This window comes from Bos javanicus, chromosome 1 (genome assembly GCF_032452875.1).
Source record: "Bos javanicus breed banteng chromosome 1, ARS-OSU_banteng_1.0, whole genome shotgun sequence".
In the NCBI taxonomy this organism is placed as follows: Eukaryota; Metazoa; Chordata; class Mammalia; order Artiodactyla; family Bovidae; genus Bos; species Bos javanicus.
The window spans coordinates 71,291,452-71,315,099 of record NC_083868.1 but is presented as its reverse complement, the minus strand read 5'-3'; the positions used below and the strand labels follow the sequence as shown (position 1 = coordinate 71,315,099).

The 23,648-nt window shown below is 40.2% G+C and overlaps 1 non-coding gene across 1 annotated transcript; it reads right to left on the bottom strand.

Moving 5' to 3' along the window:
- Positions 1-15,843: 15,843 nt before the first annotated feature.
- TRNAE-CUC (transfer RNA glutamic acid (anticodon CUC)) lies at positions 15,844-15,915 on the bottom strand. The gene has a single exon. It is a non-coding gene; the product is annotated as a tRNA-Glu (tRNA).
- Positions 15,916-23,648: the final 7,733 nt, after the last annotated feature.

The window sequence follows — 23,648 nt, the reverse complement described above, 5'->3', positions numbered from 1 at the left end:
TGTCAGATACAGGGGTTATATAACCATAGACTGATGAGGAGAGCCTTTTTTCTGTAGCTTGTGTGTGTACTCATGAAAGAATGAAAATTGAATAAATTGGTATTTGAACTGAACATATATTTCTGAAGGACTAAAGCAAACATCTGTGACAGGATCCTGGCTTCATCTTGCCATTTGATGACACTTCTCTGGGATTCTGTCCCTCCCTCTGAAAACAGGAAGTAATAGATGACACCCATACCTACCCAGGATCATTCTTGTATCTTGTGGTCCTTTCTCAGCCAAGCTCTGAGGCTGGCCGAAGTGTTCACAAGCACCCCAACTATACATCTCAGATTCAGGAGCTAGACAGAGCTGCAAACAGTATAAGCATATGCAGACATATGCTGACATTATGAATTATAAAGACACAGGTGATGGCAATTTCCTCCCTTCTCGATTATTTCTTGATTATTGATACATACACTTGTTTGGAAAGAGGAATTAAAGCTATGAAAAAATTTTGTTTCTAATATGAAAATACAGGATGATATGCAAGGAGAATTTGGAAGGTCACAAGGCTGAAGTCCTATAATGTGAAGGGTTTGGGGGAGCAGCAGGCCATGTTCTCACTGGTCAGGTGGTACCCATGTACCAGGAGGAAAACCAGAGAGGGAAACTGAGGTCTGACTGTATTCCCAGTGATCTGCAGTTCTCCAGTATACTTTCTGTTTACTTTAGCTGCTTTGGCTTATGTAATTGACATCAGTAAAACTAAATTTTTTTTTACCTTAATGTGCTTTTGTATGTTTTGTGACTAGAAAAAGTTTTATTCTAATCATGTAAGAGAAGAGACAGCTGGTCTTTCAAACGCTGGAAGTAATTGTTTTATGGCACTTGTAGAAACAAGAATATAGCCTTAGAGAGCAAAAATTTTAAATCCATAATTTTGAGGGGAGTTTTTTAAAAAAAACATTCAGTTCAGTTCAGTCACTCAGTCGTGTCTGACTCTTTGCTACCCCATGAATTGCAGCACGCCAGGCTTCCCTGTCCATCACCAACTCCCGGAGTTTACTCAAACTCATGTCCATCGAATCAGTGATGCCATCCAGCCATCTCATCCTCTGTCGTCCCCTTCTCCTGCCCCCAATCCCTCCCAGCATCAGAGTCTTTTCCAATGAGTCAACTCTTCACATGAGGTGGCCAAAGTATTGGAGTTTCAGCTTTAGCAGCAGTCCTTCCAATGAACACCCAGGACTGATCTCCTTCAGAATGGACTGGTTGGATCTCCTTGCAGCCCAAGGGACTCTCAAGAGTCTTCTCCAACATCACAGTTCAAAAGCATCAATTCTTCGGCGCTCAGCTTTCTTCACAGTCCAACTCTCACATCCATACATGACTGCTGGAAAAACCATAGCCTTGACTAGATGGACTTTTGTTTGCAAAGTAATGTCTCTACTTTTTAATATGCTATCTAGGTTGGTCATAACTTTCCTTCCAAGGAGTAAGCATCTTTTAATGGTATAATTCAATACTGTATAATTCACCCAATTAAAATGGAATGGTTTGTATTAAATTGTAACACCATCACCACACCCTAATCTTAGAAAATTTCTCTCTCTCCCTCCCTCCAAAGGAAGCTCTGTACCCATTAGCAGTTACTCCCCATTTCTCCTTAAACCACCCTAGGCAATCATTAATCTTCCCATTTCTGTAGCTTTACCACTTCTGGGAAGTTCATATAAATGAAATAATATGTGGTCTATATGACTGGCCTCTTTGACTTAGCATAATGTTTCCAAGATTCATCCATGTTATAGCATGTATCAATACATCATTACTTTTTATAGCCAAATAATATTCCATTATATGTGTTTGTATACAAGTATATACATATACACAGATACATGTATATATATATCACATTTATTATTCATCAGTTGATAGATGTGTAAGGTAGTTTCCACTTCAGGGCTACTGTGATTAATGGGCTCAGTGGTAAAGAATCTGCCTGCCAATGCAGGAGACGCGAGACTTGGGTTCAATCCCTGGGTCAGGAAGATCCCCTGGAGGTGGATATGGCAGCCCACTCCGGTATTCTTACCTGGAAAATCCCATTGACTGGACAGAGGAGCCTGGCAGGCTACAGTCCTCAGAGTCTCAAAGAGTCGGACACAACTGTGCAGACACACACACACACACACACACACACACACACACACACAATAACTCTGTATTCAATATTTTGAAGAACTGCCCAATTGTTTTCCAGGGTTACTGCAACATTTTATATTCTGAGCAGCAAATTATGAAGATTCCCATTTCTCCACATCCTCACCAACATTTGTTTTTTCTTTTTATTGTAGCCATTGGAGTCAGTGTGAATTATTTCATTGTAGTTTTGATTTGCATTTCCTAACAACTTCGAATCTTGAGCATCCTTTTATGCACTTATTGTCTTGCATGTTTATGGCAAACATTTTCAGCAAAGTAATTCAAAGTGGTATTTCCAACATCATCATCCAACGTGGACCACAATCCAATTATGGTCTTTCCAACAAATATTGCTGGGACAATTGGATGTCATATGCCAAAAAAATGAACCTCAGCCATTACCTTGTACCATAAACAATGGATCATAAGAGCTAATACTACCAGTTCAGTTCCCTTCAGTTCAGTCGCGCAGTTATGTCCAATTCTTTGTGACCCCAGGGAAGGCAGCATGCCAGGCTTCTCTGTCCATCACCAACTCCTGGAGCCTGCTCAAATTCATGTCCATTGAGTCGGTGATGCCATCCAACCATCTCAGCCTCTGTCGTCCCCTTCTGCCTTCAGTCTTTCCCAGCATCAGGGTCTTTTCCAGTAAGTTAGTTCTTTGCATCAGGTGGCCAGAGTGTTGGAGCTTCAGCATCAGTCCTTCCAATGACTATTCAGGACTGATTTCCTTTAGGATGGACTGGTTGGATCTCCTTGCTGTCCAAGGGACTCTCAAGAGTCTTCTCCAACACCACAGTTCAAAAACATCAATTCTTCGGTGCTCAGCTTTCTTTATAGTCCAACTCTCACATCCATACATGACTACTGGAAAAAACCATAGCTTTGACTAGATGGACCTTTGTTGGAAAAGTAATGTCTTTGCTTTTTAATATGCTGTCGAGGTTGGTCAGAGCTTTTCTTCCAAGGAGTAAGCATCTTTTAATTTGATGGCTGTATTCACCATCTGCAGTGATTTTGGAGCCAAAAAAAATAAAGTCTGACACTGTTTCCACTGTTTCCCCATCTATTTTCCCATGAAGTGATGGGACCAGATGCCATGATCTTCGTTTTCTGAATGTTGAGCTTTAAGCCAACTTTTTCACTCTCCACTTTCATTTTCATCAAGAGGCTATTTAGTTCTTTGCTTTCTGCCATAAGGGTGGTGTCATCTGCATATATGAAGTTATTGATATTTCTCCTGGCGATCTTGATTCCAGCTTGTGTTTCATCCAGCCCAGCATTTCGCATGATGCTAATGCTATAAAAAGTAGGAAATACAGGAAAAGATCTTGTGGCTTTCAGTTAGACAAAGGTTTCTTAGGACACAAAAAGCATAAACCATAAAAGAAAAAAATGAAGTCCAAGTTGGACCTCACCAAAATGGAAAACTGCTCTTCCCCCCTCCAATCTGAAAATAAAAAGGCAAGCCATAAACTGGGAGAAAATATTTGTAGAACACATATCTGTTAAAGGACTTACATACATATTCATTAAGTTCTTACAACTTAATGAAAAGACAATCCAGTTTAAAAATGAACAAAGGATTTGAACAGACACTTTACCAAAGTGAATTTACAAATAGCTAATAAGTACATAAGAAGGTAAGATATGGGCTTCCCTCGTAGTTCAGTTGGTAAAGAATCCACCTGCAATGCAGGAGACCCCGGTTCGATTTCTGGGTCAGGAAGATCTGCTGGAAAAGAGAAAGGCTACCCACTCCAGTATTCTTGGGCTTCCCTTGTGGTTCAGCTGATAAAGAATCCGCCTTCAATGCCAGAGACCTGTTTGATCCCTGGGTTAGGAAGATCGCCTGGAAAAGAGAAAGGCCACCCACTCCAGTATTCCTGCCTAGAGAATTCCATGGACTGTATAGTCCATGGGGTCGCAAAGAGTTGGACACGACTGAGTGACTTTCACTTCACATGAGAAGGTAGCTGACATCAGTAGTCACTAGGTAAATACAATATTACAAGGTTATATCTATACATATCCATCAGAATAGTTAAAATTAAAAAGACTGACAATATTGGAAAAGATGCAGAGCAACTGGAACTCTCATATTGTTAAGAATAAAAAAATGGATCAGCCATTTTGGAAGAAAAGTTTGGCAGTTTTTATGAAGTCAAACATACTTACCTATGACCCACCAAGTCCACGCTTAGCTATTTGCCCAAGAGAAATAAAAACTTAGGTCCATACAAAGGTCCGTATTCAAAAGTTTATAGCTGCTGCTGCTGCTGCTGAGTCACTTCAGTTGTGTCCGACTCTGTGCGACCCCATAAACGGCAGCCCACCAGGCTCCCCCGTCCCTGGGATTCTCCAGGCAAGAACACTGGAGTGGGTTGCCATCTCCTTCTCCAATGCATGAAAGTGAAAAGTGAAAGTGAAGTCAAGTTTATAGCTACTTACTCATAATAGCCAAATTGAAAACAAACCAAATGTCCATCCACTGGTAACTATTTGAACACATTGTAGTATGTCCATATAGTGGAAGATTACTGAGAAGAGGAACAAACTGTTGATACATGCAAGAAAATTTCAAAAACATGATGATACATAAAGGAAGTCAGACCAAAATACTGTATCATTCTACTTAAGTGACACTCTAGAAAAAGCAAAGCAGAAAGCAGATCAGAGGTCACCAGAGGTCAGAAGTGGGTATAGAATTGATTGCAAATAAGTACGAGGGAACTTGGGGAGTAATAGGGGTGACGTTCTGTGAGGTTTACCATGATTGTGGTGGTGGTCACATGACTATAAACATTTGTCAAAACTCAACAAACTGCGCTTCTCAAATTATTTTATTAACAAAATATTTTTATTATTTATTCATTTATTTTGGGCTGCTCTGGGTCTTCACTGCCGTGTGCAGGCTCCCTCTGGTTGAGGAGAGCATGGGCTGCTCTCCAGTTGCAGTGAGCAGGCTTCTCACTGTGGTGGCTTCTCTTGTTGAGCAGCACCGGCTCTCGAGCCTGCAGCCGGCTGTGGCACACGGGCTTGGTGGCCCACAGCAATATGGAGTCTTTCAGACCAGGGGCTGAACCCGTGTCCCCAAATTAGCAGGCAGATTCTTCGCCATGAGACCACCAGAGGTGTTCCTGTACTTTAAAAAATTTTTGAATTTTATTGTACATAAATTATACCTCAAAACTGAATTTTTAAAGATTGCGTGCTATAAAAAGTACATTTTCAAAACAAGTTTCTTACTGTGTTCTTTCCAAACTTATTACTTACCAACCAGTGTCCTTATACGTAGAACATTTGAAGCCTTCATGCCTCTGAGGTTTGTCTTTCTTTGAGTTATCACTAATTTTCGACTTAAAATTAGAATTTTTTCCCCATAGATTTTACATACTTTTTACATGCTTTCTTTTTCTAGTTTGAAAGTTGTTTTAGAAATAATAGTACAAACAAGGGTTTAAACTGGGCACATTATCAACAGAAACACTTTGGTTGTTCAGCAGGCACAGGTCCCCCAGAATTAAAACTGTCACTCAATATGTGTCAATAAATGCCCTCCCCAATCTTCCATCATCGTTGCTCCACTCATCAACAGCAGTACCAGAAGTAACGGGAAAAACGTCTTCTAAATCATGTTGTTAACAAGGGTTCAACGAATGGAGACCTGGTGGAGGCAAAAAAAGAAAGAAAAGCTTTTATTTGGGGTTTGTTAGGACTGCAGCCTGGGAAGCACAAATCTAAGAAAGCACTTGAAATATGTTCTTCTGGACTAAAAAATGGAGGAAGCTTATACAGGCAAAAACTGCAAGGCCACAGTTACATAAATTGTCAAGAATTAGGATTGGATCTGGCAAGAAGGGTGCTTGTTAAACAAGGATTACTTGGGGTTCAAGATGATTACATAGTTGCTAAGTAGAGCTGGGGGGCTTTGAAACTACAAGGTTGCATCTAGGAGCTGCTAATGGATATTGTTTTCAAAATGGCTGATGGTGTCAGTTATATACAGTTCAGAGGGTTCAAGTTCTCAGTGATACAGGGACATGTCTAAAACCACATCCACAATGGCCACCCAGCTCCATTTTGGATGCCTGAACCATAGTTACTCCCATTTTAATTTTTCAGTTCAGTTCAGTTCAATCGCTCAGTCGTGTCCGACTCTGCAACCCCATGAATCGCAGCACGCCAGGCCTCCCTGTCCATCACCAACTCCCAGAGTTCACCCAGACTCACTTCCATCAAGTCAGTGATGCCATCCAGCCATCTCATCCTCTGTCGTCCCCTTCTCTTCCTGCCCCCAATCCCTCCCAGCATCAGAGTCTTTTCCAATGAGTCAACTCTTTGCATCAGGTGGCCAAAGTACTGGAGTTTCAGCTTCAGCATCATTCCTTCCAAAGAAATCCCAGGGCTGATCTCCTTCAGAATGGACTGGTTGGATCTCCTTGCAGTCCAAGGGACTCTCAAGAGTCTTCTCCAACACCACAGTTCAAAAGCATCAATTCTTTGGCGCTCAGCCTTCTTCACAGTCCAACTCTCACATCCATACATGACCACAGGAAAAACCATAGCCTTGACTAGACGAACCTTTGTTGGCAAAGTAATGTCTCTGCTTTTGAATATGCTATTTAGATTGGTCATAACTTTCCTTCCAAGGAGTAAGCGTCTTTTAATTTCATGGCTGCAGTCACCATCTGCAGTGATTTTGGAGCCCAGAACAATAAAATCTGACACTGTTTCCACTGTTTGCCCATCTATTTCCCATGAAGTGATGGGACCGGATGCCATGATCTTCGTTTTCTGAATGTTGAGCTTTAAGCCAACTTTTTCACTCTCCACTTTCACTTTCATCAAGAGGCTTTTTAGTTCCTCTTCACTTTCTGCCATAAGAGTGGTGTCATCTGCATATCTGAGGTTATTGATATTTCTCCCGGCAATCTCGATTCCAGCTTGTGTTTCTTCCAGTCCAGCGTTTCTCATGATGTACTCTGCATATAAGTTAAATAAACAGGGTGACAATATACAGCCTTGACGTACTCCTTTTCCTATTTGGAACCAGTCTGTTGTTCCATGTCCAGTTCCAACTGTTGCTTCCTGACCTGCATGCAAATTTCTCAAGAAGCAGATCAGGTGGTCTGGTATTCCCATCCCTTTCAGAATTTTCCACAGTTTATTGTGATCCACACAGTCAAAGGCTTTGGCATAATCAATAAAGCAGAAATAGATGTTTTTCTGGAACTCTCTTGCTTTTTCCATGATCTAGCGGATGTTGGCAATTTGATCTCTGGTTCCTCTGCCTTTTCTAAAACCAGCTTGAACATCAGGAAGTTCACGGTTCACGTATTGCTGAAGCCTGGCTTGGAGAATTTTGAGCATTACTTTACTAGCATGTGAGATGAGTGCAATTGTGTGGTAGTTTGAGCATTCTTTGGCATTGCCTGTCTTTGGGATTGGAATGATAACTGACCTTTTCCAGTCCTGTGGCCACTGCTGAGTTTTCCAAATTTGCTGGCATATTGAGTGCAGCACTTTCACAGCATCATCTTTCAGGATTTGAAATAGCTCAACTGGAATTCCATCACCTCCACTAGCTTTGTTCATAGTGATGCTTTCTAAGGCCCACTTGACTTCACATTCCAGGATGTCTGGCTCTAGGTCAGTGATCACACCATTGTGATTATCTGGGTCATGAAGATCTTTTTTGTACAGTTCTTCTGTGTATTCTTGCCATCTCTTCTTAATACCTTCTGCTTCTGTTAGGTCCATACCATTTCTGTCCTTTATCGAGCCCATCTTTGCATGAAACGTTCCCTTGGTATCTCTAATTTTCTTGAAGAGATCTCTAGTCTTTCCCATTCTGTTGTTTTCCTGTATTTCTTTGCATTGATTGCTGAAGAAGGCTTTCTTATCTTAAATGATCTTAAATATGTCATCAGTGTCTGCTTTGGAAAAAAACTCATAAAATCTAAAAATGTTCAAAATACATGGCAGGTGTTAATATTCAGGTTATTGTGTTTCTTTCCATCTAAAATTCATGAACTAAGACTGCATGCATTAAGTGATAGATGTAGTTCAATTACAGAAATGTTTTGTAATTGAGTCATTACTCTGCCCAAGGTAGTATCAATTTGCCAAATGAAAAAAAATCTCCTTTAAAGCAGTTAGTGCCAAATCCATGATATTAGAGGTGATTTAGTTTCAGCAAAATAACATCAGCCATCATAATAAATTATTACTGGCAATTTTATTAGTTGTGATTTGGTTTGTGTTCAATATGTAGGTTTGTTTTGATTTTGTAGTTACGTAAGAGTTGTAAGAATCTCATACCTAATATTGGATTTGGACAAACAATTTTGGTATAATAATTAAATAATTAAATAATAGTCAATCATAAAAGTCTAATAAGTTTTTTCTTTTGAAAATGGACAGTACTCAAACTTGAATGCATTGGCTTGTACACAGAGCCCTGAAAATCCTCTTGAGTCATCTTTGGCATCTCTAGGTAAGACTAAATCAGTCAGGTCTGGGGAAGGTGGGGAAGTAGCAAAGTTAGAACCCATAGTGTGTTCTGAAGAGCATGTTCTGAAGGAGCACTTTTCAGTATAAATTCTAAGGTAGCCAAGTAGAATAACTAGTCACATTTTCAGTAAGAGGTTTTGGAGTCAAGAAGGAAGCCCAGGTTTCCGGTTTCAGTGACTGGGTGGATCCTAATGCCATAAATCTAGGAAAGGAGCACAGGAGGGTGAACAAGTTTGACTACTTAGACCTGATCTGCCCTGACTTGCCCTGACTAGCACTTCTGGTGTCGTTACCATCAGTTCTCCAAAATGACACATAGCCGCTATTATTTGTCAGTACTCTTTGGGTGCGCAAGACAGAATCCCACTGGAGAGGCAGGGGGTTTGGGGCTTGTTACCAGAATAAGCCAGAGACAGGACTAAGCAGACACTTCTGTTTCTCTTTGTTTCCCTTAAACCTCTTACTCCTAGACTTGCTCCCCTTTGAATAACATATTCTAATTTCCTGATTGATGTAACTGATTTTCATGAGGCATTACTTTTTTGGTTCTAAGAATTTTCAATATTTTCCCTTCCTGCATTGCTCTGCAGAGATTTAGCTCCCCCTAGAGACACAATCCTGTGGCTGCAGTCCATGGGGTCGCAGGGAGTCGGACACTTTCTCCTTTCTGGGTCAACCTAATTGGAGCAAATCAAACTGTTTTCCCTATTTCTTTCATACATCATCATTTAAGATCATCAAGAATTCAAGTTCCAGAATCTGCCCTTGTCTCCTTTCACAATATCTGTTTATTTCTGGACAGCTTTCATAAAGGAGAACACTTTTGGCGGGTCAATCAGGGAAATTGCACAGGCTGACAGCAACAGCAAACTTTAATAAGATTGCAATGACAGTCTCAAGAATGTGCATGCCATTGGCTTCTGCATGGGATTATATGCAAAATCATAGAGCTCTGATTCACCTCATTTGTAAAGCTTGAAACAAATGGAAACAGCTATTATTTGAAGTTTCTCTTGAAGACACTTCCAGCTCTGGTTTCTGTTAGCCAGAGGCATAAGTTACAATCTTCTTGGTGTCTATGATGTTTATACTACCACCAAGGGTCAAACAATAGGTAAACAGACAGTAGATTTACTGCTCTTTTGTCTCTTCTTTGTTACCCACAGTACTTTTATAATCCTATGTTTGGAGGGGGGAAAAAAAAAAGAGGGAGGGAGAGAGGAAGGGAGAACAGAAGGAAGGCAGGCTGGCTCTTTCTTGGTAGGATGACATTTCCTTCAAAGCTTGTGTCTTTTGAGACCAGGGTATCACCATAATTTTGTTTGCAAATCAGATTCGCCAATGAAGATTTTAAAAATATTTAGATGCCTGTGCCCTGTCTCTCAAATACCTGATTCAGTACCAATTTCTATTTCATTCAGTTCAGTTCAGTCACTCAGTTGTGTCCGACTCTTTGCGACCCCATGAATCACAGCACGCCAGGCCTCCCTGTCCATCACCAAATCCCAGAGCTCGCATAGGCTCACGTCCATCGAGTCAGTGATGCCATCCAGCCATCTCATCCTCTGTTGTCCCCTTCTCCTCCTGCCCCCAATCCCTCCCAGCATCAGAATCTTTTCTAATGAGTCAACTCTTCGCATGATGTGGCCAAAGTACTGGAGTTGCAGCTTTAGCATCATTCCTTCCAAAGAAATCCCAGGGCTGATCTCCTTCAGAATGGACTGGTTGGATCTCCTTGAACTCCAAGGGACTCTCAAGAGTCTTCTCCAACACCACAGTTCAAAAGCATCAATTCTTCGGCGCTCAGCTTTCTTCACAGTCCAACTCTCACATCCATACAGGACCACTGGAAAAACCATAGCCTTGACTAGACGGACCTTTGATGTCAAAGTAATCTCTGCTTTTCAATATGCTGTCTAGGCTGGTCATAACTTTCCTTCCAAGGAGTAAGCGTCTTTTAATTTCACGGCTGCAGTCACCATCTGCAGTGATTTTAGAGCCAAAAAAAAATAAAGTCTGACACTGTTTTCACTGTTTCCCCATCTATTTCCCATGAAGTGATGGGACCAGATGCCATGATCTTCGTTTTCTGAATGTTGAGCTTTAAGCCAACTTTTTCACTCTCCACTTTCACTTTCATCAAGAAGCTTTTTAGTTCCTCTTCACTTTCTGCCATAAGGGTGGTGTCATCTGCATATCTGAGGTTATTGATATTTCTCCTGGCAATCTTGATTCCAGCTTGTGCTTCCTCCAACCCAGTGTTTCTCATGATGTACTCTGCATAGAAGTTAAATAAGGATGACAATATACAGCCTTGACGTACTCCTTTTCCTATTTGGAACCAGTTTGTTGTTTCATGTCCAGTTTAACTGTTGCTTTCTGACCTGCATACAGGTTTCTCAAGAGGCAGGTCAGGTGGTCTGCTATTCCCATCTCTTTCAAAATTTTCCAGTTTATTGTGATCCACACAGTCAAAGGCTTTGGCATAGTCAATAAAGCAGAAATAAATGTTTTTCTGGAACTCTCTTGCTTTTTCCATGATCCAGTGGATGTTGGCAATTTTGATCTCTGGTTCCTCTGCCTTTTCTAAAACCAACTTGAACATCAGGAAGTTCACAGTTCACGTATTGCTGAACCCTGGCTTGGAAAATTTTAAGCTTCATTTTACTAGCGTGTGAGATGAGTGCAATTGTGTGGTAGTTTGAGCATTCTTTGGCATTGCCTGTCTTTGGGATTGGAATGAAAACTGACCTTTTCCAGTCCTGTGGCCACTGCTGAGTTTTCCAAATTTGCTGGCATATTGAGTGCAGCACTTTCACGGCATCATCTTTCAGGATTTGAAATAGCTCAACTGGAATTCCATCACCTCCACTAGCTTTGTTCATAGTGATGCTTTCTAAGGCCCACTTGACTTCACATTCCAGGATGTCTGGCTCTAGGTCAGTGATCACACCATCGTGATTATCTGGGTCATGAAGATTTTTTTTTGTACAGTTCTTCTGTGTATTCTTGCCACCTCTTCTTAATCTCTTCTGCTTCTGTTGGGTCCATAGCATTTCTGTCCTTTATCGAGCCCATCTTTGATGAAATGTTCCCTTGGTATCTCTAATTTTCTTGAAGAGATCTCTAGTCTTTCCCATTCTGTTGTTTTCCTCTATTTCTTTGCACTGATCGCTGAGGAAGGCTTTCTTATCTCTCCTTGCTATTCTTTGGAACTCTGCATTCAAATGGGTATATCTTTCCTTTTCTCCTTTGCTTTTCGCTTCCCTTCTTGTCACAGCTATTTGTAAGGCATCCTCAGACGGCCATTTTGTCTTTTTTGCATTTCTTTTTCTTGGGGATGGTCTTGATCCCTGTCTCCTGTACAATGTCATGTACCTCCATCCATAGTTCATCAGGCACTCTATCAGATCTAGGCCCTTAAATCTATTTCTCACTTCCACTGTATAATCATAAGGGATTTGATTTAGGTCATACCTGAATGGTCTAGTGGTTTTCTCCACTTTCTTCAATTTCAGTCTGAATTTGGCAATAAGGAGTTCATGATCCGAGCCACAGTCAGCTCCTGGTCTTGTTTTTGCTGACTGTATAGAGCTTCTCCATCTTTGGCTGCAAAGAATACAATTAATCAGATTTCGGTGTCGACCATCTGGTGATGTCCATGTGTAGAGTCTTCTCTTGTGTTGTTGGAAGATGGTGTTTGCTATGACCAGTGCATTCCCTTGGCAGAACTCTATTTGCCTTTGCCCTGCTTCATTCTGTACTCCAAGGCCAAATTTGCCTGTTATTCCAGGTGTTTCTTGACATCCTACTTTTGCATTCCAGTCCCCTATAATGAAAAGGACATCTTTTTTGGGTGTTAGTTCTAGAAGGTCTTGTAGGTCTTCATAAAACTGTTCAAATTCAGCTTCTTCAGCATTACTGGTCAGAGCATAGACCTGGATTGCCATGATACTGAATGGTTTGCCTTGGAAATGAACAGAGATTATTCTGTCATTTTTGAGATTGCATCCAAGTACTGCACAAGATTTTAAATTTCATTGTGATTTCTTCTTTGAGATATGGATTATTTAGAAACATAGTAAATATTAACACATTTTCCCCTGATGTTGGGAACAAGAGAAGAGAAGGATATGTCCATCCTTCATTTCTATTTGACATCCTCCAGAAGGTCCTAAATAGTATGAGGCAAAAAAAAAAAAAAAAAGGAAAAAAAAAGCTTAAGAATTAGAAAGTAAGAAGTAAAACTGTCATTCACAGACAATATGGTTGTGCATACAGGAAATCAAAAGAATCTACAGATGAATTACTAAAATTAAATTTAGGGTGCTGAATAAATGGATACATTTATAAAAATTGCCAATATTACTATGTAACAGCAGCAATAGGGAAAATTTTTTAAATGTCGTTTACAATAGCATCAAAAAATATCAAATACTTAGTATTAAGTCAATACATGCAAAAGGTCTACAGAGAAAAGTGCAAGATGTGATTGAGAAAAACTGAAGAAAATTTAAAAGTTTTTCTCATATTTATGAATTAGATGACTAAATATTATAAAGATATCAATGTAACCCTAATCAACATCCCAGCTAGTATTATTATAAGAATTATTAAGCTTGTTGTAAATTTTATGTGAAAATGCAAATGGTTCAGAACAGCCCAGATATTCTTGAAGAACAAACATAGAAGACTCACTATATGATATTAAGGCTTATTATATAAAGCTACAATAACTAAGACTGTGGTATGGGCACAAGAGTAGATAAACAGATAAATGGGACAGAATAGAGGACAGAAATAGATGCTTATAAATATGGAAACTTGATTAATGACAAAGGTGCACTGCAGAGTAGTGAGAACAGGACAGTCTTGGTAATAAATGGAATTGGGTCAACTGCATATCCATATGAAGAAGAAATGAATCTTGATCTCTTCTTCAGACTCATCAAAAAGCTATTTCTGGATGCGTTGCAAGTCTTAATGTGATAGATAATGTAATAAAGCTTCTAAAGAGAAAAAGAACATTTTCATAACCTTGGGAAAAGGAAAGATTTCATATGTAAGATGAAATTAAAACATTGATAAATTGGACTACATTAAAATTAAGAACATCTGTTCATCAAAACATCATTAAGAGGGCAAAAAGGCAAGCCACAGAATGGAATAAGATATGTGCAGTGTGTATAACTGACAAAGGACTCTGAGTAAATAATTAACTGATCAATCAATAAGAGAAAAAAGCAAATCCAATAGTAAAATGGGCAAAAGATGTGAATGGGCCAGCAGATATCCAAAAGAGCAATAATTATATGAAAAAGTGATCAGTTTCATGGAAACTGGAAAATACAAACTAAAACATACCCACTGGAATGGCTAGCATCTTAAAAACTGACAACATGAGGTGCTGATGATGCATGGAACAACTGAGACTCTCATACACTGCACATGAGAATAAAAATTGGTACAACCATTTTGCAAAACTAATTGGCTATATGTGTAAACTTGACTATCAGCACAGCTTGTGACTCAAAAATTCCATCTCTAGATATATACCCAACAGGAATTCTATACTGAAAGACATGTACAAGAACGTTCATAGCAGCATTATTTATAATAGCCCACAAATAGGAACAACTCAAATGTCTAACAACAATAGAATATATATGGCAAAACCAATACAATACTGTAAAGTAAAAAATAATAATAATAATTAAAAAAATTTTTTAAAGAATATATAAGTAGATGGTGATATATTCATACAATGGAATACCATACAAAAATAAAACTAACTACTTCACTCAACAACAAGGATAACGCTTCCAAACATAATGGTAAGCGGAAGGAACCAGTCAAAAAGTAGTACATACGTCTAGCCATGACAGAGTAACTGGTACCAGACTAAACCTCCTGCAATAAGAAATTAGATGACTCTACAGTATATATGAAATAATATATATGTCTTCAGTCATTGGACCATAGGCAGCCCAGAAGAGTGATTTCTGAAAGAAAGGAAAAGTGAAGTGAGCGCTACAATTTTCCTAGCTTTCTGCCTGGTGGCATTTACCAAATATCAGCATAAGAAGGGGGATTCCAAGTAAAGCATGACAGACTTGCTGAGCTGAGGAGAAAAGAGTCAGAGCTTGTAGAGAGTGAGGCAACTAAAATTTCTGGAACTGGACTACAAGAGAGATGGGAGCATATATATGCAAAGAAGGAGATCCAGAAATCTGCGTAGGAGTTCCAGTGTGTCTTTTGCCAAATATGAAGCCAAGGAAAGAAACCTGTAGGGGAGAATCTTTCCTTGTCTCTTCCTACCTTCCTACCAATCTGTGGTGTTCCTTGGCTTTAGCTGTAGGACTACAATCTGCCTTTGTCCTCACAGAGGCAACCTGCCATTGTGTGTGTCTGTCTTTTCTCTTCTTATAAAGACACTTGCTATGGTCTGAAAGTGTTCCCCCCAAATTCATGTGTCGAAACCTAACTCCAGAGGCGATGTGGAGACCTTGGAATGTACTTAGGTCATGACGGTGGAGGCCCCATGAATGGGATTAGAAAGTTGTACAGTAGGAGCTTTATAAAAGAGGCTCCAGAGAGATCCCCAGCCCCTTCCACCACTTGAGGACATAGGAAGAAGAGGCCAGCCAGGAAATAAGAAGTGTGTCCTCGCAAGAAGGCAGCCATGCTGGTACCTTGATCTTAGAGCTCCCGGCCTCCAGAACTGTGAGAAAGTGTCTGTTGTGTATAAGCTATTCAGTCCGTGGTGTTTTGTTATAGCAGCCTGTAGGGGCTAAGACAACACTAGTCTTAGTGCTGTGTTAATGACCCACCCTACTCCAATCTGGTCTTTTTTTACTTGCAAATGTCTTTTTATTTCATCTTCATGCTGAAGGGTAGTATTACCAGTCGTGGGTTGGTAGTTTTTTTTACTCCTTGTTTTTGTTTCGTTTCATCAGTTTCAAGATGATAGTTCAATTTCTCCTGACTGGTATTTTTTCTGAGAAGTCAGCAGTAATGTTTATCTTTGTTTCTCTGTATTTAATATATCATTTATTCTTTGGTGCTTTCTGTTTGTTTATAATCCTGTGGATTTTATTTTATTTTGGCCATTGCATACAGCTTGTGAGATCTTTGTTCCCCGACCAGGGATTGAACCTGGGCCCTATCAATGAGAGCACAACGTCCTAACCACTGGACCACCAGGGAATTCCCTATTCTTTTGTGCTTTTAAAATGTTCTCTTCATCACTGTCTTTCAATTTGATTTTGTTGTGCTTTGGTATTTGCTTTGTCAGTATTACTGGCAAATTAAAATTATATTTAAAGTGTAAAACATGATGATTTGATATAGATATTCACTGTGAAATATGGGCTCGATAAAGGACAGAAATGGTATGGACCTAACAGAAGCAGAAGATATTAAGAAGAGGTGGCAAGAATACACAGAAGAACTGTACAAAAAAGATCTTCAAGACCAAGATAATCATGATGGTGTGATCACTCACCTAGAGCCAGACATCCTGGAATGTGAAGTCAAGTGGGCCTTAGGAAGCATCACTACGAACAAAGCTAGTGGAGGTGATGGAATTCCAGTTGAGCTATTTCAAATCCTGAAAGATGATGCCGTGAAAGTGCTGCACTCAATATGCCAGCAAATTTGGAAAACTCAGCAGTGGCCACAGGACTGGAAAAGGTCAGTTTTCTTTCCAATCCCAAAGAAAGGCAATGCCAAAGAATGCTCAAACTACTGCACAAATGCACTCAAATCACATACTAGTAAAGTAATGCCCAAAATTCTCCAAGCCAGGCTTCAGCAATACGTGAACCGTGAACTTCCAGATGTTCAAGCTGGTTTTAGAAAAGGCAGAGGAACCAGAGATCAAAATTATCAACATCCGCTGGATCATCGAAAAAGCAAAAGAGTTCCAGAAAAACATCTATTTCTGCTTTATTGACTATGCCAAAGCCTTTGACTGTGTGGATCACAGCAAACTGTGGAAAATTCTGAAAGAGATGGGAATACCAGACCACCTGATCTGCCTCTTGAGAAACCTAAATGCAGGTCAGGAAGCAACAGTTAGAACTGGACATGGAACAACAGACTGGTTACAAATAGGAAAAGGATTACTTCAAGGCTGCATATTGTCACCCTGTTTATTTAACTTATATGCAGAGTACATCATGAGAAACACTGGGTTGGAGGAAGCACAAGCTGGAATCAAGATTGCCAGGAGAAATATCAATAACCTCAGATATGCAGATGACACCACACTTATGGCAGAAAGTGAAGAGGAACTAAAAAGCCTCTTGATGAAAGTGAAAGTGGAGAGTGAAAAGTTGGCTTAAAACTCAACATTCAGAGAAGAAGATCATGGTATCTGGTCCCATCACTTCATGGGAAATAGATGGGGAAACAGTGGAAACAATATCAGACTTTATTTTTTTGGGCTCCAAAATCACTGCAGATGGTGATTGCAGCCATGAAATTAAAAGACACTTACTCCTTGGAAGAAAAGTTATGACCAACCTAGATAGCATATTGAAAAGCAGAGACATTACTTTGCCAACAAAGGTCCGTCTAGTCAGGGCTATGGTTTTTCCAGTGGTCATGTATGGATGTGAGAGTAGGGCTATAAAGAACTCTGAGCATCAAAGAATTGATGCTTTTGAACTGTGGTGTTGGAGAAGACTCTTGAGAGTCCCTTGGACTGCAAGGAGATCCAACCAGTCCATTCTGAAGGAGATCAGCCCTGGGATTTCTTTGGAGGGAATGATGCTAAAGTTGAAACTCCAGTACTTTGGCCACCTGATGCGAAGAGCTGACTCATTGGAAAAGACTCTGATGCTGGGAGGGATTAGGGGCAGGAGGAGAAGGGGACGACAGAGGATGAGATGGCTGGATGGCATCACTGACTCGATGGACATGAGTCTGAGTGAACTCTGGGAGTTGGTGATGGACAGGGAGGCCTGGCGTGCTGCGATTCATGGGGTCGCAAAGAGACACGACTGAGCGACTGAAATGAACTGAACTGAACTGAACACTCTGAAAGGAGTCCCTAGTCCAGTTAATTATCACAACTATCACCTCTTTCTTTCTCTTCTGCTCTGTCTCTCTATTTCTTTCCTTCTTCGTGAGAACATTTAAGTTTTACTGTCTTAGTAAATTTCATTTATACAATACAGTGTAATCAACTATAGTCACATTGGTACGCTTTTCCTTATGTATATTCTGCTTGGACTTCTTTCAACTTTTTCTAATTTAATGTGTTACCAAATTTGAAAATATTTCTGACATTAAATGGCTTTTGCTGCTTCCCTCTCTTGTTGTAACTCCAGTACACACATGTCAGAACTCTTTATATTGTCTCACAAATTACTGAGGCTCTAGTTAGTTATGTTTCAGCCTTACTTCTCTGTGCTTCAGTTTAAAAGGTTTCTAGTGCCCTGTCTTCAGACCCATTACTCCTTTCATCTCCAGTGCCTAATTTACCCAGTAAAATTTTTTAATACAATTTTTTAAATGCTATTTTTTTTGGCTGTGTTGGGTCTTTGTTTCTGCAGGAGGGCTTTCTCTAGTTGCGATGTGAGGGCTTCTCATTGCAGCGGCTTCTGATTTAGCAGAGCACGGCTCTAGAGCCTGCAGGCTTCAGTAGTTGTAGTACATGGGCTTAGTTGCTCCACAGCATGTGGAATTATCCCAGACCAAGGATCAGACCTGGGTCCCCTGTATTGGCAGGCAGACTCAATCACTGGACCACCAGTGAAGTCCAACCTAGTAAATTTTAGATTCTAGATTTTGCATTTTTAAGCTCTAGGAATTCCATTTGGTTCATGCATTAGTCTACTGGGGCTGCCAGAATAGAATACCACAGACTGGATGGCCTAAACAGCAGAAAATTGTTTGTCACGTTTCTGGAGGCTAGAAGCCCAATAACAAGGTGTTGATAGGTTTGGTTACCCCTGAAAGCTCTCATCTTCGCCTGCAGATGGCTGCCTTCTCACTGTGTCCTCACATGGCCTTTCTCTCATGTGTGTACCTCCCTGATGACTCTTCTTCTTCCTGTAATGACAGTAGTCACATTGGATTAAGGCTCCACCCTTATAATGTCATAAAATTGTAATGATCTCTTTAAAGTTCCTATTTCCAAATCACATTGGGTGTTAAGGCTTCAACATGTGAATTTACAGTGTGGGTAGGGGATACAATTCAGTCCATAACATTGCATAATGGAATATTATTTGGCAATAAAGAGGGAATGAAATACAAATACAGGCTATAATATGGCTGAACCTTGGAAACATGATGCTGAGTAAATGAAGCCAGTTGCAAAAGACTACATATTGTATGATCCCATTTATATGAAATGTCCAGAACAGGCAAATCTACAGAGAGTGAAAATAAACAGTTGCTAGTGCTGGGGGCAGTGGGGTGAAGGATTGGGAAGAAACAGTAGTGACTGTTGAGAGATATAGGGCTTCTTTTTGTGGTGATGTAAATATTCAAAATTGATGTAATGATAGTTGCACAACTCTGAATATGCTAAAAACTCTTGAATTGTACATTTAAAACGAGTCACTTGTATGATATATGAATTACATCTCAGTAAAGCTTTACAAATACATATTGTATGATTCCATTTGTTAAAAGTTCAAAAATAAACAAAACTAATGTTTAATGAGAGATTGTGGTTATCTTTTAGAGAGAGAGGAAAAGCAATAAATGAGAGGGGCCACAAAGGCCATGACAAATCTGACATGCTAGCAATATTCTATTTTTTTTAAATTTAGCTTAAGGTTACATGAGTGTGTTCACTTTGTGATAAATCATTAAAAGGAAAAACACCATTTCCTCTCTATATGCAATACTTCTGACACCAGATGTGTGGGGTTTTCCACACCAAACGATTCTCTAGTTCTTGGCAGACACTAGCTGGATGTCCTACAATTTAACTCAGTTCTAAAACTAACTGCCTGGATCAACTCAGCACAGGTTAAGGGCTGAGTCACACAAGATTGCCCCCACTTCAGATGCCGAAGTGTAACTTGTACTTCTGAATAACTGGCTATATATCAGGGGTTCCTGTGACGGCTTCAAGTTTGGTGATTTGCTAGAATGGCTCACAGAACCCTGGAAAACAGTTTACTTACTGTTGCCAATTTACTGGGGTTTCCCAGGTGGCGTTAGTGGTAAAGAACCTGGCTGCCTATGCAGGAGATGTAAGAGACATGGTTTCAATCCCTGGGCGGGAAAGATCTCCTGGAGGAGGGCACGACAACCCACTCCAGGATCCTTTCCTGGAGAATCCCATAGACAGAGGAGCCTGGTGGGCTACAGTCCATAGGGTCGCAAAGAGTTGGACACGACTGAAGTGATTTAGCATGCATACATGCACCAATTTATTACAAAGAATAAATTAAAGAATGCAAATAAGCAAATGAAGCAACTGACAAACAACTAATCTCAAAAATATATAAGCAACTTCTACAGCTCAATTCCAGAAAAATAAATGACCCTATCAAAAAATGGACCAAAGAACTAAATAGACATTTCTCCAAAGAAGACATACAGATGGCTAACAAACACATGAAAAGATGCTCAACATCACTCATTATCAGAGAAATGCAAATCAAAACCACTATGAGGTACCGTTACACGCCAGTCAGAATGGCTGCGATCCAAAAGTCTACAAGCAATAAATGCTGGAGAGGGTGTGGAGAAAAGGGAACCCTCTTACACTGCTGGTGGGAATGCAAACTAGTATAGCCACTATGGAGAACAGTGTGGAGATTCCTTAAAAAACTGGAAATAGAACTGCCTTATGATCCAGCAATCCCACTGCTGGGCATACACACTGAGGAAACCAGAATTGAAAGAGACATTTGTACCCCAATGTTCATAACAGCACTGTTTATAATAGCCAGGACATGGAAGCAACCTAGATGTCCATCAGCAGATGAATGGATAAGAAAGCTGTGGTATGTATACACAATGAAGTATTACTCAGCCATTAAAAAGAATACATTTGAATCAGTTCTAACGAGGTGGATGAAACTGTAGCCTATTATACAGAGTGAAGTAAGCCAGAAAGAAAAACACCAATACAGTATACTAACGCATATATATGGAATTTAGAAAGATGGTAACAATAACCCTGTATACGAGACAGCAAAAGAGACACTGATGTATAGAACAGTCTTTTGGACTCTGTGGGAGAGGGAGAGGGTGGGATGATTTGGGAGAATGGCATTGAAATACGTATAATATCATATATGGAACGAGTTGCCAGTCCAGGTTCGATGCACGATACTGGATGCTTGGGGCTGGTGCACTGGGACGACCCAGAGGGACGGTATGGGGAGGGAGGAGGGAGGAGGGTTCAGGATGGGGAACACGTGTATACCTGTGGCGGATTCATTTCGATATTTGGCAAAACCAATACAATATTGTAAAGTTTAAAAATAAAATTAAAAAAAAAAAAGAATACAAATAAACAGCCAGATGAAGAGATACATAGGGTGAAGTGTCCTGAGTATAGGACCTTTTGTCCCTGCAGAGTTTGGGGTGCACCACCCTACTGGCATATCGATGTGTTCTTGTTCACCAAACTGGAAGCTCCCCAAACCCTTTGATTAGGACTTTTATGGCAGCTTCATTTCATTGGCATTAGTGATTGCCTTAACATTTAACCACTTTTCCTTCCCCAGTGGTTGAGGTGTGCAGCTGAAAATCCCAACCCTCTAATCTGGTTGAGTCTCCTGGTAACCAGCCCCACATCCTTAGGGGCTTTCTAAAACTTGCCTCACTAACATAAACTCAGGTACTGTTGAAAGTGACTTGCTATGAATAACAATGGACACTCCTTTCACTTTTATCACTCTGGAGCCATTTCAGTAACTGGGAATAAAACCAAATATTATAATAAAAGATGCTTCTTTTACCGGTTTTAGGACCTAAGGACAAAAAACAATTATAATAAGAGATGTTCTGTTACTATTACCATTTAGGAAGTTATAAGAGTTTTAGAAGCTCTGTGCCAAGAACCAGGACAAAGACCCAATAAGTATTTCTTATTATATCATAACATCACAGTCATCGAGCGTATTGATCTTAAAAGTAAGTTATTTTACTAGCAAAAAATGGGTTTAGTTGGGAAGAGCAGAGAGCTGCAGTTCAAGACAAACAAGCCACAGCAAAAACCATAAGCAAGTTCAACAAACAAAGGAGAAGAACAGTATTTTACAGAGAAAAAGGAGGAAGTATAAGATTATTATCATGAATGAAAGCCCATTGGAGAAAAGTGGGAGTTCACGGTGATGACAGTTTCTCATTGGTTAAGTCGCTGGGGTAGCTGATTTCTTGTAGGATACTCAACATATACCTTGTCTGGTTGGGGCCTGTAACTGATGGTTCTTTCCTGTTGGTGATTCTTCTATTGGGGTCTATAATTGACAGTTTTCCTGTAATTAACTGACTTGAGTGGTACTGCATAAAAGCTCCCCCTTTCAGCCTCTCAATGCCATTTTAGTGACATTTCCCTTTATTAATTTTCACAAACTTTTGATACACAGTGTTCTGTGTGTGTTACACTTCAATGTTTTAAAAACACTTATTCGTTTAGAAAATACCAATATATTCAGGGTAGGTAAACTATTTGTATGTTTTTCGCAAGTTCCTTAATGGAAGTTTCGATAAGAGCCCCACTGTCTATGAGTATGCCTATCACACTGACACATCTGGGGATCAGTAGCCAATCTAGCAAGTAGGGTCTGCTAAGATTCTTTGAGATTAATATTTGAACAAGAAATGTCGTACAAAAAAATAAAATAAATATCATACAGGTATAGAGGTGTTATTTTTAATTTGGCTTTCCCCAGAGCAGGACCTAAGATGAGAATTGCATTTGGCGTGTGAGATGATTCCGTTACCTAACTCCAGTTCAGCTGCTAATGGCTCAAGAATTACATACAGAGAGAGAAATGCTGGATAAAAGGAAAGATAGGTGGATTGAGGAAGCTGGCAATCCTGGGAAAGAAGTAGACTCCTGTCCAAATAAACCAACTCCCTACTCCCCAGAAATTATTTAGGGAAAAGAGGCGGAAGATACATGCTAAGAGGGATTGTGGGATGTGTAATCAGCTCATGGACATTCTTCTGATTGGTTGGTGGTGAGATACTCAGGAGTCATCATCAACCTTCTGGTTCCAACCAGTCTGGGGTCTATGTGCTTGTGGACAGGATGCAGTTAACTTCTTCCATCTGGTGGGGGCTTCAGTGTCTGCAAAATACCTCAAAGAATATGGCCCAGAACATTATCTAAGTCCTTGAGGAGGAACTAAAGTTCCTTGACTTTGCTTGATGACTAAACTATTATTATTTTGTCTTGTTCGACTGTTTTCCTTTGTTTCTGCATTTTCTCACTTCTCTGATTAAATTTATTCTTCAGAATTCATGGAAGGCCTAGGAGGCTAAAATTTTTCTACAAACAAGAGGCAGGCAGGGGACCTCCCTGGTGGTCCAGTGGTTAAGAACTTGCCTGCCAATGCAGGGGACCCGGGTTCTATCCCTGGTCAGGAAAGATGCCACATCCTGCAGAGCAGCTAAGCCCATGTGCCACAACTATTGAACCAAAGTGCTGCAACTATTGAAGCCCACATACCTAGAACCCATGCCTCACAATGAGAGAAGCCACCACAGTGAGAAGCCTGAGACTGCAACTAGAGAGTAGCCCCTGTTTGCCACAACTAGAGAAAGTGCACTTGTAGCAATGAAGACCCAGTGCAGCCATAAATAAATAAATAAAAAGGCAAGTGGAGGATGTGTATGGGGGCGTGGGTGGTGCTGTGTCCTGGGAAGGCCCTATAGGGTCCTGCTCAGTTACAATTCCAGGAAGCGCCCATAGTACAGAAGTAGGAAAGTGAGACAGAGAAGGGAAGGAAGCC